The sequence below is a fragment of the Cyprinus carpio genome, chromosome B3 (assembly GCF_018340385.1).
Source record: "Cyprinus carpio isolate SPL01 chromosome B3, ASM1834038v1, whole genome shotgun sequence".
NCBI classification, from domain to species: Eukaryota; Metazoa; Chordata; class Actinopteri; order Cypriniformes; family Cyprinidae; genus Cyprinus; species Cyprinus carpio.
Window position 1 is genome coordinate 43,836,317 of NC_056599.1, and position 14,184 is coordinate 43,850,500.

The following is a 14,184-nucleotide window of genomic DNA, read 5'->3' on the forward strand; positions in this document are numbered from 1 at the left end:
GGGTGTAACGGGGCTGGTTGAGGGTTATTTCTCAGCTTTTGACATGCACTGCACATTTTTGCTTTTTCTTCAATCTCAGAGTCCACACCTGGCCACCAAAGGTAGCTACGGGCAATCTCCTTCATCCGAACAACTCCACAGTGTCCAGAATGAAGTTCCTCCAGAACTCGTTGTCTCAATGGTGGTGGAATAATGACCCTTGAGCCCCACAGTAGACATCCAGATTCAACTGTAAGCTCATTTCTCCTGATCACATAAGGCCTTAGGAGCGGAGACATTTCTCCCACATCCCCTCTGAGCACAAGGTCCAAAACCTTGGACATCACTGGGTCAGTACGTGTGTGCTTTTTTACTTGAGCTGCCGATACCGGGGAATTGTCTACCTCTTTGAAGTAGAAAATTTCTGCCTTTGCTGGTTCTGGATGTGTAGTAGGCAATGGCAGTCGGGAGAGCCCGTCAGCATTAGCATGATGTTCCGATCTTCTGTACTTGATATCATACTGATGCGCAGACAGAAGAAGGGCCCAACGCTGCATTCTTGCGGCAGCAAGTGAAGGAATACCTGAATGTGGGCCAAAGATGGAGGTGAGAGGTCTGTGATCAGTTAGGAGTGTAAATCTTCTACCAAACAAGAATTGATGAAATTTCTTCACCCCAAAGACAATAGCAAGTGCCTCACGTTCAATTTGGCCATAGTTACATTCTGCCTTGCTCAAAGTTCGTGATGCAAAAGCGATGGGTTTTTCCTCACCCGATGGCATGATGTGTGACACCACCGCCCCGACGCCATAGGGCGATGCGTCACATGCCAGCTGCACTGGCAGAGCGGGGTTGAAATGAGTGAGAGCTTCAGACTGGGCTAAGGCTGTTTTCACCTAATTAAAAGATTCTTCACATGGTTTAGTCCATTCCCACTTTTTGGATTTGTTCATTAGCTCGTGCAACGGTTTCAGCCTGTTAGCTAAATTTGGCACAAATTTCGCATAATAAGTCAACAACCCCAAAAAAGATCGAAGCTGACTGACGTTTTGTGGAGATGGCGCTTCCACTATTGCCTTCACTTTCGAGGGTGCCTTATGAAGTCCCGAACTATCAATCACGTGGCCCAAATACTCAACAGAAGGGCAGAAAAACTCACACTTGTCCTTCCTGACTCTCAGTCCAAAACTTTGCAGTCTCTCCAAGGTGGCTTCTAGGTTACTCAAGTGTTCCGCCTCATCCTTTCCGGTGATAAGCAAATCATCAAGGTAACACTGCACCCCGGTCAGCCCACTGAGAATCTGGTCCATTGCTCTTTGGAACAGGGCCGGCGCCGAGGTAATCCCAAAAGGAAGCCGCTGATATTGGTACATCCCCTTATGAGTCACAATGGTAAGAAGTTCTTGTGAGTTCGGGTCCACGTGCATCTGCAAGTATGCCTGGCACAAGTCAATCTTACTGAACCGTTGACCCCCAGCGAGACCAGAAAAAAGATCCTCAATACGAGGCAGGGGATACTGCTCTGGGGTCAGAACCGGATTCACGGTCACCTTAAAATCTCCACATAATCGAAGGGACCCGTCTTTTTTTATGACAGGCACAATTGGCGTGGCCCACTCACTCGTGTGTACTGGTCGCAGAACTCCAGCCTTTACTAGTTTCTCTAATTCAGCTTCAACCTTGGGTTTAATTGCGTAGGCCAACAGTCTGGCTTTTAAACACTTTGGTTGACTGTTCGGTTTAACCGTCAGTTTCACCGCAATGTCCTTCATACTTCCTAGTTCGTCACTGAACACATCCGAATATTTATTTAGAATCCCTTGGAGTTTTGAGTTTTTGCTGACCAGATGGACCTCTTGCCAATCCAACTTAATCCTCTCCAGCCAAGTCCTTCCTAGCAAAGCTGGGTGATTGCCTTCAATAATGTACAGTGGAAGTTTCTTTTTTTGCATATTTAGTTCAACTGTTACCTCAATTAACCCTTTAACAGGAACGATCTCACCTGTATAGGTCTTCAGGGTAATGTTTGATGGCTGAGGTGTAAGGTGTGGCAACTTTTCATTGAAAGTTGTCACTGACACCAGTGATACCGCAGCTCCTGTGTCCACCTGCATCCGTACTTGTTTCCCATCCAGAAGAGGAGTCACCCAATAGCCCTGCTCAACTCCTGAAACAGATAAAACACACAAGCCATCCTCTTCCTCAGATCCAGAATCACTCTGTGTGTGCCGGGCATTTTCCATTTGGTTCACATGCTTTTGTTTAAATTTCTGGTAACTTTTCTTTTTAGGTCCAGCATTTTTGCTTGGTTGTGTCTTTTTATTTTTGCAGGCACGTTCAATGTGGCCTTTCTTGCCACAATTTCTACAGTTCATGTCCTTACACCAACAATCTTCAGGCTGGTGGCCCACTTTTCCACAGCGGTAACATGGTTTATCTGAGTTTGACTTGTTCTTTGAATCAGCATACACTTTGTGCACATGGGTGGATGCACTTAATTGTTGTGCCTCTTTTGCGGCCATTTCCATTGACGTGCTTATCTCTATGGCCTTCTGTAAAGTTAAGTTACTTTCAGTTAGCAGTCGTTTTTGTATAGCCTCACTTCGAAGACCACAGACAAGCCTATCACGTATGGTGTCACTCAATGATTGGCCAAACTCACAATGTTCGGACAATCGTTTCAACACAGCCACAAATTGTGAGATGGATTCACCATCCTGCTGATTTCTTTTATGGAAGCGAAATCTCTCTGCGATAATCAGTGGTTTGGGTGAATAGTGATCCTTGAGTAAGCCCACTATTTCCTCATATGATTTGTCACCTGGTTTCTGTGGCTGAGTTAAACTGCGCAGCAGATTAAACGTTTTCACACCCATGACACTTAGAAATGTTGGCACAATCGTTTCATCTTTTATTTCGTTTGCCAGCACAAAGTAGTCAAAACGCTCGGTATAAGCACTCCACTGCTCTACTGATTCATCAAACGGTCCAATACAACCAATTAATCCAGCCATTTTTTTTTTTACTCACTCCTCTCTTGTTTCAGTTCGTCAGCTGTTGTGATTCCTTCCCCTTTTTTTTTTCTTTTCTGATCCGCGTTGCGTCGTCAATTTCTTTTCCCTGTCTTTCACTTTATTCCCTTCCAGCAAAGACAACTCATTCCGTTCCGACTGTCGCGGCTGTTGTTTTCGGATTCACGTGCATCCACTCACTCTCCCTCGTGGAGAATTGCGCGATCAGGGTGTGGAATCCGCGTCACGAACATCTTTAGCCTTGAAACGTCGACCAACGTTCAAAATAACAAAACTTAACGTGGTACGAAGGGTCCTCGTCGCCAAATATGTTATATATTCTTATATTTTATAGATATATACACGAGAGGCAGGAGTAAACGTAAACCAGTGCTTGCCGTTTATTTCAACACTCAAGATCTACGGTGTTAACATAGGAGGGTATAAGGAAACACAGAAAGGTCACTTTGCATTTCGTAAATACACAACACTAACGTTAGTCAAGTTAGCTAACGCATATTGATGCTAACGGTGGCAGACTTGGGGTTGTGTGTGATTAAACCGTAAGCTGATGCTGGAGAGAATCAAGCTCTCCCTGCATGCTGACGATCGGTCAAGGATGATCCAGTCGGAGGTAGACTTGGAAAAGCTGACTAGTCAGGTTTGCCACACTAACGTTAGCTCAGTGTGCCGCGAAAGAAAAATTTTTGGGAAACACTATTTACTATGGAAACATGTCACTGTCAAGTCAAGTCAAGTCACTTTTATTGTCACATCACCACAGCACATGTGCCTTGGTGAGTGAAATTCTTGGGAGCGTGCGCCAGAATTTGCAGAAACAGTTAACATATAACCATACTAACTTCAACAGGTGAAAATATGCAGTATGCACATACATATAGTCAGTACACACAGTGTACTATTGGACATACTTACAGTTAGCACTACACGTTTTACGCAATATGTACATGCATACAGTTAGCACTACACATTATACACTATACACAGAATGTACACATTCTACATTATGTAGACATATATACGCATGAAAATATGCTAAAATATGCACTGCACACCACCGTGATATTAAACAGGCCACAAAATAACAGCAGATAACCATGCTTTTGAATGCAGCTATGTTGTCTGTTGCTATATAGCCAATGCATTTTTTATTAAAAATAATGACATGAAAATCTGATTTAAAGAAATGGTAAGCCTACAATTTTAGCCATAAAAATCATTTTAAAAAATGTGAATATGGATTTTTCCTGCGCCACACCTGGGCAGCTCTTGCATCACACCAGTGTGAGGCAGCACACCCTTTTGGAAACACACTTAGCTATCACTGCATTGATCACTTTGACCATGTTTCAATAAAACTGGCAAGCCACATGTAGGCTATATGGTTGTTAACAGTTTTATATTTAGTGAAATGCACATTTATTAATTCATTGTATCTTTCTTTCAGAGAAAGCATCCCCATCAGTTAGAGAGTTACTCTAAATTGACTCAGAGTCATAACAGCTCACAGAAGAGAAAGTGTCATGAAAATCCTCCTGCCAGTACTAGCAAGCAGCTCAAGTTGGATATGTCTAGCAAGTGAGTGTCACAAGTGAACATAAACAAAGCAGTGATTAAGTTTGTTGTTGAAGGCCTTCAACCATTCAGTGTGGTGGACCTACAAGCATTCAAAGACCTGATCCAGGACCTCCAACCCAATGCCACCATCATGTCATGCCCCACACTACGATCAAGTATAGCCGAAGCTACAAAATCTATGAAGAAGAAATTGATTGAGTCAATGAGTGAGGTGGAATACATCACAACCACCACAGACTGCTGGACCACCAGAAGGCGCAGCTTTATTGGCATAACAGCTCACTGGCTTGATCCTGACAGTTTAGACAGGCACTCAGTAGCCCTAGCATGTAGGCAGTTAAAAGGCTCCCACACTTTTGACGTTTTAGCGGCTGCATTAAACGACATCCATGCAGAGTACCAGATCCGTGATAAGATCGTTAGAACAACGACTGACAATGGGTCAAATTTTCTAAAAGCATTCCGCATTTATGGAGACCAAGATGAAAACAATAATATGACTTACCCTGAGGAACTAAACAACTCGGGTGAGGGAGATGAAGAGGAGATTCAAGAAGAGGAAGAAGTTAACTTCCAAGAAGTGGCAAGTGTGCTTGATGTAGGCGATGGCTTTGAGTATCATTTACCGAAGCATCAGCGTTGCGCGTGCCACCTTCTCAATTTGGTGTCGACGGTAGATGCTTTAAAGGCAAACTCAAATGAGGCCTACAAAAAAGTGTCCAGAGCCGCATTTTCAAAGTGCCACGCACTATGGAACAAGAGTGGACGATCCGCTTTAGCTGCAGAAACCATCAAAGATTCATGCAAACTTCAGCTAATAAGGCCCAATGCAACCAGATGGAACTCGATGTTCCTTGCAGTAGAGAGAACAGTGAGGATCGTCAAAGAACAAGGAGAGGGAGCCATCCGAGATGTTTGCACTTCATTCAAAATTCCAATGTGAGTACTGTATTTTTGTTTATTAGGATTGTTTTCCGATGCCACTACTCCTACACTATTTAAGCTAGACACACCACATCAACTTTATTGTAGCCTCTCTACAACTGTCCCATTTATTGTAACTACTACATACTCACTAAATTGCCCCATTACAACTTTCCCACTCCTAACCCAACTCTTAAACTTATTAACTATTCCAGTACAGTTATTCAATGAATCTACCCCACACTAATCAACCCACTGCAGTTGCCCCACTCTGAACATCATAAATCACTTAATCCTAAATCTCTAATTGAACATTCTATTCCATTCTAAAGCTACTACCTAACATTTGATTAAACTCTCACTATGACTACCCCTGATTGAAATTAATTTTTTGCGTTTCAGGCTCAATCCAACAGAACTGGCCTTTTTAACAGAATACTCTGCAATCATGAGTCCACTGGCCAAGGCCATCAATATTTTACAGGCTGAAACCAACATACAGATGGGATGGCTTCTTCCCACTCTGACTCCACTGAAGACAAAACTGGACCGGATCAAGCCATCATTAAAGTTTTCCAAGCCACTTGTTGATGCTATTCAACTGGGTTTGAAGAACCGCTTCAGTGAAATCTTTGAAGACCCAGAACTGATTGCAGCTGCCATCTTGCTGCCAAAATTCAAGACATTGTGGACCAAAGATAAAACCGTCCTCAAAAAGGGTAAGGCAAAGTGTGTTTATTTTGAACAGATATTTTGTATTTTTCAAAAACCTGAATAGGGATGTCTACTTTGCATTGATGGCAGTTCATGCATTAAACCTCACATTAAAGGGGGGCTTGGGGACTTAACGGGGGCGGGGTCATGGGTATTATTATTTATTTGTAATAATTCTCTTACCATATAATAATCAATTCATTGTTTGACCAGTGCAATACCAATGTCCATGTAATGGCCAGAACTGGCCGGGCTCGTAGCCCCACTCCATTCCTCTTATTAAAGGTTAGGGAGGGTAAGAGAGTGATTAAAATATTAAATAAATATAACCTATGCAATAGATAAACAGTGACACACAATAATGCAAATAGGACAGGAATTTTATTCCATGATAGGTTGCATGTGTTCTATGACAATACAGCTTGGGTTGCATGCATCCTTGAGGTGGAAGGTTTATGTCTGTTAACGGTGTAGAATGATATCATGGCTATTTGCCAAATGACAATTACAGTTAAGAATAGAACTATGAAAAATATGTCATTTGGCCATCATTAACTAATGTTCTGAATGCCATGTATGGGATATGCATTGTTTTTCAGGACTGGACTACATCAATCTGGAGATGGAGACCTTGCATCCCCTCAGTAACTTGCATGCCACTTCTTCTGATGATGACGACTTTTTCTCATCCATCAAGTCAAACGCACAAGAAAGCTCCAAAGAACTTGAAGGATATTTGTCATGCTGTGCCTAAGTTTCATTCCCGTAGAAGCCTATGGAGGAGTGATCCAGCTCTCAGATTTAATCAAAAATATCTTAATTTGTGTTCCGAAGATGAACGAAGGTCTTACGGGGTTGGAACAACATGAGGGTGAGTAATTACTGACAGAAGTTACATTTTTGGGTGAACTAACCCTTTAAAGAGGTGGTTCTTCCTCATTGATATTCTGAAACAGTCTTACCTTGTATCTTGCACATCTTCTGTTTGATGCAGCTATAATGTTATGGAACATGTCTATTGAAAGTTCAACCCCTATACTGCGATAAGGTGCTTCATTGTCTCTTTTGATTGTAAATCTAACAAATTCTTAATTGCAGTATCTAATCTCATCATTTGTTCAATTAAAACATTGCATATCACTCCCAAAACAACTGATCTGCTTAATTATTGACATTTACAGTTAATTTGAATATTTACTTTTTACTTCCGGTACTTAAGTATGTTTTAAATCGGATACTTTTGTACTTTTACTCAAGTGATGTTTGAATGGAGGACTTTCTACTTTTACTGGAGTCAATTTTTATTTAGATACATCTACTTTTACTTGAGTATAACTTTTGAGTACTTTTACCACCCCTGGCTTTGAGAGTGCTCGAGCCGTGCGCTCTCGTCTGCATGACCTGTTTCATTGTTTCTTGTTGGAGCGTGGTATTTGGATCCCGGCACTCATGTCTTGTTCTAGTTTCGCTTTCATTTCGAGGTTCGGACACTTGCGCTCCATGTTCTGTCTTGCTGTGGAGCGTGTGGTCTCGAGATCGCTCAGGCCATGCACTCTTCACAGTTTAACAGATGTCAGTGCAGTGAATTTACTGGATTTCTCTTACAATATCACAAACATGGTATACAGTTTAACAGATGTCAGTGCAGTGAATTTACTGGATTTCTCTTTCAATATCAGCACAGTTTACAGGAACGAGGGCAATTATTAGCTAGCATACATGCATCTGCACACTTTAAACTTTTATCAAGGATGGAATCCACCATTCAGCAGGTGGTGATTCATGAGGAGTAGACTTTTCATATATCTGGAAAACTTAAACTTAACTGTTTTTTTTTTTCTTCAGTGGCATAGAATATTTACTGTAAAAAAAAAAAAACTTTGTTATGCTTAACTTTGTTATGCATGCTGACTTAAAATGTCATGTTGTTGATGAGTTGTTACTCCACTGCCTTTGAGTTAACATGTCTAAATGTTTTGCTTTATATTAACTTAATGATTGAGACATCTTTTTACTCACTTTATTTTTCTTTTTTCTTAATCTTTCATTTTCATTAATTTTCAGCGGGTATAACAAAGGTTTTTTCCCTCAAACAAATTGCTTTTCACAGTGACAAAAATAGGCCAAATTATGTTAAATGAATATTTACGGTGCCCGTAAGGTAATAATATGTCGTGGCCATAAGATATTAATTTGAGGGAACATCATATTAACTCGTGGGAATGTGATATTATGTCGTGGCCACGAGATCATTTTGTCGAGGTAACAACATCCTTATGTCATGGTCTCGAGATGTTATGTTGAAACAACATATTTTTCACACTCACATCAATTAAATTAATAAACAAAACAAACCTGCGTGACCATCGCAACCTGGGATTATCAAAAATAGAAAACATTTTTATTAACTAAACATTTAATTTAATATTTGTTTATTATTATTATATGAACTTATTATGGCTATATTTTTATATTTAGTGTTATATATGCTTATTTCCCCTTTCAATTTGTATATAGCTTTACCTAGTTAACGTTTTGTATAATTTTGCTAGCATTTGCTAGCCTACCATATATTTTGCAAATAAATGCCTGACAGTTATGCCAATAAAGTTTTGACTTTATAATTTTATTAATGTCCATATGTGATGATGCATGAGTGTGTTGTGTTTTCATTTACAAATTAAACTACGTGAATGATTAATTCCTTAACAAAACACTATAGTATTTATAATTATGGTCTATTAATTAGCCGAAATAAAATGAAATATATGTTAAGTTTAAACTACATTCCAGCAAAAAATCCAGTCAGCATAATCAAAGCTTTATTTGCATGTCGAGCATTTACGGTAGGCTGATATTTACAAAATATTCAGAACATTAAGGGATTGAAATGAAGGGGGGAAAAAATTAATATAAACAAATATAACAATGTAACCAATAATAATAGGCTAATAATAATAATATACAAATATTACGGGGAAAAGATGATCAGTTAATGGACTTACAAGACTGTAGGATGGATCAAAAATGTTTCTTGTAGGCCTATTTTATATTATATTATATTATTCATGATAAACTTCATTTGAATGATTACTATCACACGTAAAACAGCCCGGTAGCCAATGCCTACGGTTAATATAATAATTTAATAATGTAATAATTTCTATAATAAATAATATAATAATTTCTTAATTCAAAATAAAATATTAATGAACACATCTCTGGATAATCCCAGGTTGCTATGGTCACGCAGGGTTTGTTTAAGCATTAAATTAATTCGTGCGCTGCAGCCTAAAAATATGTAGTTCCCTCAACATAAGAAGTCGTGACCACGAGAAATCGACGTCATTTCCTCAACATAGCATCTCGACACAAGGATGTTCTTACGCGAACATCTGCGTCCAAGTCCAAGTATGTATCGCTGCAGCCTGGAGACCTCCGATGGGAGGGACTTCCACCGCAAGTAGGTTGGGAGATCTCCAAGAGGGAGGGACTTAACGTGGGTAGGTTGGGCGGGGTTTATGTAGAAATACCCAAGCGCAGTGAATGACGATTGCAGGAAGTAGTGACAAATGAAATATGCAGATTAAATAATTTTTTTATATTACTTCTTACGTCATTGTGTGTCAAACGCTATTTTAAACAGCCATTTTATTGCTCAGTGTAAAATAAATGTAGTCCCCATACACCTTTAGTGCATATTTTTTCTCCTGCATTTTTTTTTTTTTTTTTTTTTTATTGAAAGTGAATTGTAACACAAAAACACACTTCCTAATAAACCACCCTCCGAAAAGCCCCCGCCCTCCTTAGTTACTGTTTCTATGCCTGACAAGCTTTCGCACCTGGCATGTCTATTACAGTATTTATGCACCGGTGTCAGACATTCCCAAGGAGATAATTAGTAATTTTTGGCAAACAGGTGAAATATCTGAGAGAGCAAGAGAAAGGGGACTGCAGTATGCATTTGAGGGATATATCCACGACATAATATGCAACCGATTAGAGTTTAATTTAATCAAAATTGAAGCTAAAGCCTATAGGTCCCAGCGCAAGCAGCAGCCGCCTCATTGGCTGACCATTCAAATGGGACACACACAAATTGTGGAACAGCTATGTTCATGCACAGCAGGGTAAGTGAAATTTGAAAATAATCTAATAATTATAAATCAAATAGCTTATCCATAAATCTTGTGGAATAAACACAAGACATTAGCCTGACCACTTTGCAATGATAACATTTTCCCACTTACATTTTTAGCGTGCCAGGTTACTGCTCACACGTCGTCACACGTTCAGTTCCCCCCTGTGAAAACCCAATGTCATGATTTTGGAGTGGAAAATGTGAGCTTTATTATCTCAAGCATCAGTTTTTGATGTTATTTCCTACTTTACATCAAAAACATAACTAAAATGTGTGTTTTTTTTTTTTTTGAGGTTTTGTAGCTCAGTCTTTCGTGGTTTAGGCTACAGCTAACTTACCTTTGATAAACTCTGTATAACAGCTTATGTGTCAAGTTTAATAAAAAAAAATCTACACTCTCTTACAACATTATAATAATATTTTTTTTTTTTTTTTTGTGTGTTTTGTTATTTAAATAATAACAACAATATATGTGTAATAATAACACCATACAATTATTACAACAACATATTTTGAAAAGTTAATGTGACATCCACTAAAAATTTAGATTTATATAATTCAAATAAATAAACAAACAATCAATCTATTCCTTACACACACACAAGCAATAAAAGTCCTCCTCCAATGGTGGATTGCCAACACATGACCGGTGGTACCACCCGTCGCAATCTGATGGGGCAATGCAAAGGACAATAAAATGTATGTATTTTTATTATTATTTTTTCATTAAGAACCTTTTAAAATAAAAGCAGGTTAGCCAAGCAGGTGTCAACACTGGATCACTTGGGTTGATGTCTCCCCCACAGAACTGACAGAGATCACTCAAGTCTTCTGAAAAGTGTACAGATTACAGATAACATTGATTGCTGTATAAGAAATCCAGTGTTTCAGTGTTAGGGTGACTCAGACAACAATGATTAGATTTAATAAATCAAAGTAATTTGTTGAGAACATGACTGAGCAGATAAATGATTGACTTCAAACAAAACAGATGAACAAAACTGTGAGTATAAACAAACAGTGAGGCAGGTAAATAGTGTGGATGCATTTAACTGGAGGTAATAAAAGTTCAGTTAAAAAACACAAAAAAAATTGCAAGATGAAATGGTTGCAAATAAGTGTATGTTACAGTAAGAGTGCTGAGGAACTGTGACAGGTACATCACTGTAAGTTGTTGAGCAAATGGAAATACAAACCTGATTAACAAACTCCCTGCCTTAGTCTGTTAGAATTCTCTTTGGTGCCCAAAAATGATAAAATAATTGAACAATGCACATTGTTACTTCCTCTGCAGTTTTGGAGGTAAGTGGATGAGCCAGTGAACACACAAATGTACTGATTACCAGAAGAGGTCATGGACAACTTGCCAACCCAGACAGCAAGCAGTTTCAGCCCAGATCCGGCCCACATCTGGCCCACGTGAAATCCATGCGGGCCGCCTGATGTGGGCCAGATCTGGGCCGAAAACTGCTTGCTGTCTGAGAATTAAGTCCACTGCCTACCAACTCCCATGGTTCATGCACCTACACAAACAAATTAGGCAATTAATTATTTGAACAAAAATTTGTATTATGAAACAATTATTGGAGTGTATTGTTCCTAGACTATTACACATCTACTCTCACAGATACACAAAACAATCACGCAAAACACTGTTTAATCTGCAAATTGGTAAAAAATAAATAAATAAATAATAATAATAATAATAATAAATCAATTGATTTTTACATTTTATTCATTTTCTCATTTATATTAGGAACTGGAACTGTGTATATAAAGTAGCAATAAGAATGTAAAAATCAATCCAAGCCAAAAAAATATCTTATAAAAACAACATGTTTTCTCCTCCTTCCTGCCATTATGGCCACCTGCCTCACTGGCATTAAATAAAAAAAAAAAAAAAAATGTTTTTAACATAACGGTCACGCAGTTTGCACAAAAAGGTGTTGTCAGACGTTTTTTTAGTTAGCCTATATTAGGGCTGCACGATGTGTCGTTTAAGTATTGATATCGCGATGTACGAATCCACGATAGTCACATCGCAGGATGTGCGATGTAGGCTGTCGTAGTTGATCCGTTATTCATTAACCGTACGGGCCAACTAAGACTCCTTATTTAGTGGAGTCTCATTTCCAACTGAATGCCTCCAGGCGCATATGGCAGGGACTGAGAACTATCAGTTCTTTTAAAAGTAAACCCTCCGTCACGGTGAGTGCGGACTCTTCACTAGCCAACGAGCTGAACACTTTTAATGCATGTTTCGAAGCAAACTGCTCTGGCGATATCAACAGTCTTGCCGACGTGCACAACAGGAAAGAACAGCTGCATCAGTGATGCTGTGTGCAATCACTGTATCGGAGGACAAGGTTCATCAAGCTCTGAGCTTGTGACATCAGGAAAGCGCTGGGCCCAGACAAAATTTCCGGTCGTGTATGAGATCATGCGCCGATCATCTGGCTGGATTGTTTACGTCCACATCTTTAACGAGTTCCTTGCAGAGTCAGTTGTCCCCTACATGTTTAAAAATAATATCATCTTCCTGTACCAAAAAAGTGACTGTGAAGAGTGACTGTCGACCAGTCGCACTCACATCACTAAATATGAAGGTTTCTGAGAGGCTTATCAAGAACACCATCTGCTCCTCTATCCCTAACAACATTGACCCACTCCAGTTCGCCCTAATAGGTCTACTGAGGATGCTGTCTCCCATCTCCTGCATGCCACTCTCACCCACACTGACTGCAATAAAGGGAACTATGTGAGGCTGCTGTTTATAGATTATAGCTCAGCCTTCAACACTATAGTCCCCCAAAATCTGGTCTCCCCTCCAGCTCAGAAACCTCGGACTGAATTGCCCCACGTCTGTGACTGGGTTCTGTAATTTTCTATCATGCAGACCTCAGATAGTGAGGGTGGTCAGACCACCTCCAACATCATCACCCTGAGTACAGGAGCCCCCACAAGGATGTGTTTTGAGCCCGCTGCTCTACGCGCTCTACACACACTTAATGAGTCCACTCACACCTCCAACATTCTGTCATCAAGTTTGCGGATGATACAGTGGTGATGGGCCTCATCTCCAACACAATGAGCTGCCTACCTTGATGAGGTAAGAAAGTCTGACATCATTGTGTGCCAAACAAACTGTCTCGTTCTGAATGCCAGCAAAACCAAGGAGCTGGTTGTAGACTTCAGGAGGAGGCAGCAGCGGATCTACACCCCACTCATCATTAAGGGGACCCCAGTGGAGAGAGTGAGCAGCTTCAAATAACCAGATCGTAACCATTATTTTTAATGTTTTGTTCCTCCAATATTTTCCTCTTTTTTTATCTGCCATCTCTCTCTATATATAATTGATCGGCTAATATCCGTCATGTGCACTCAAAATGGATGCTCTCTTCTTCTCTCTATCTTAACAAGACATGCCCCCTCACACCTGATTGGCTGCCAGTGTGTTTTGGGACAGGGTCCGACGCTGTGGTCAACAGTGTTTTTTAAAAACTGCTTAGTGCTACCTTTAAAACTTAAAAAAGAGAGATTTGGCCTTTCTTGTCATTCCAACTAAACTTTTACAATTTCAAATAACTATCAAGTTGAAAAATACTTACTATAAATTATATGCACTTTACTGAGCTCAATAACATCACAATTTTTTTTGAGTGTGTTTCAATACAGAACTGTGGTATTGAAAACTTGAAGTTGAGTGGATAATTTTTTACTCAGTAGGGTAGAGTGGGGGAAACTACTAATACTACTACAGTTTTTACCAAAATAAACACAAGATCAAGTCAAGATAAATTTTTATTGTAAATATGG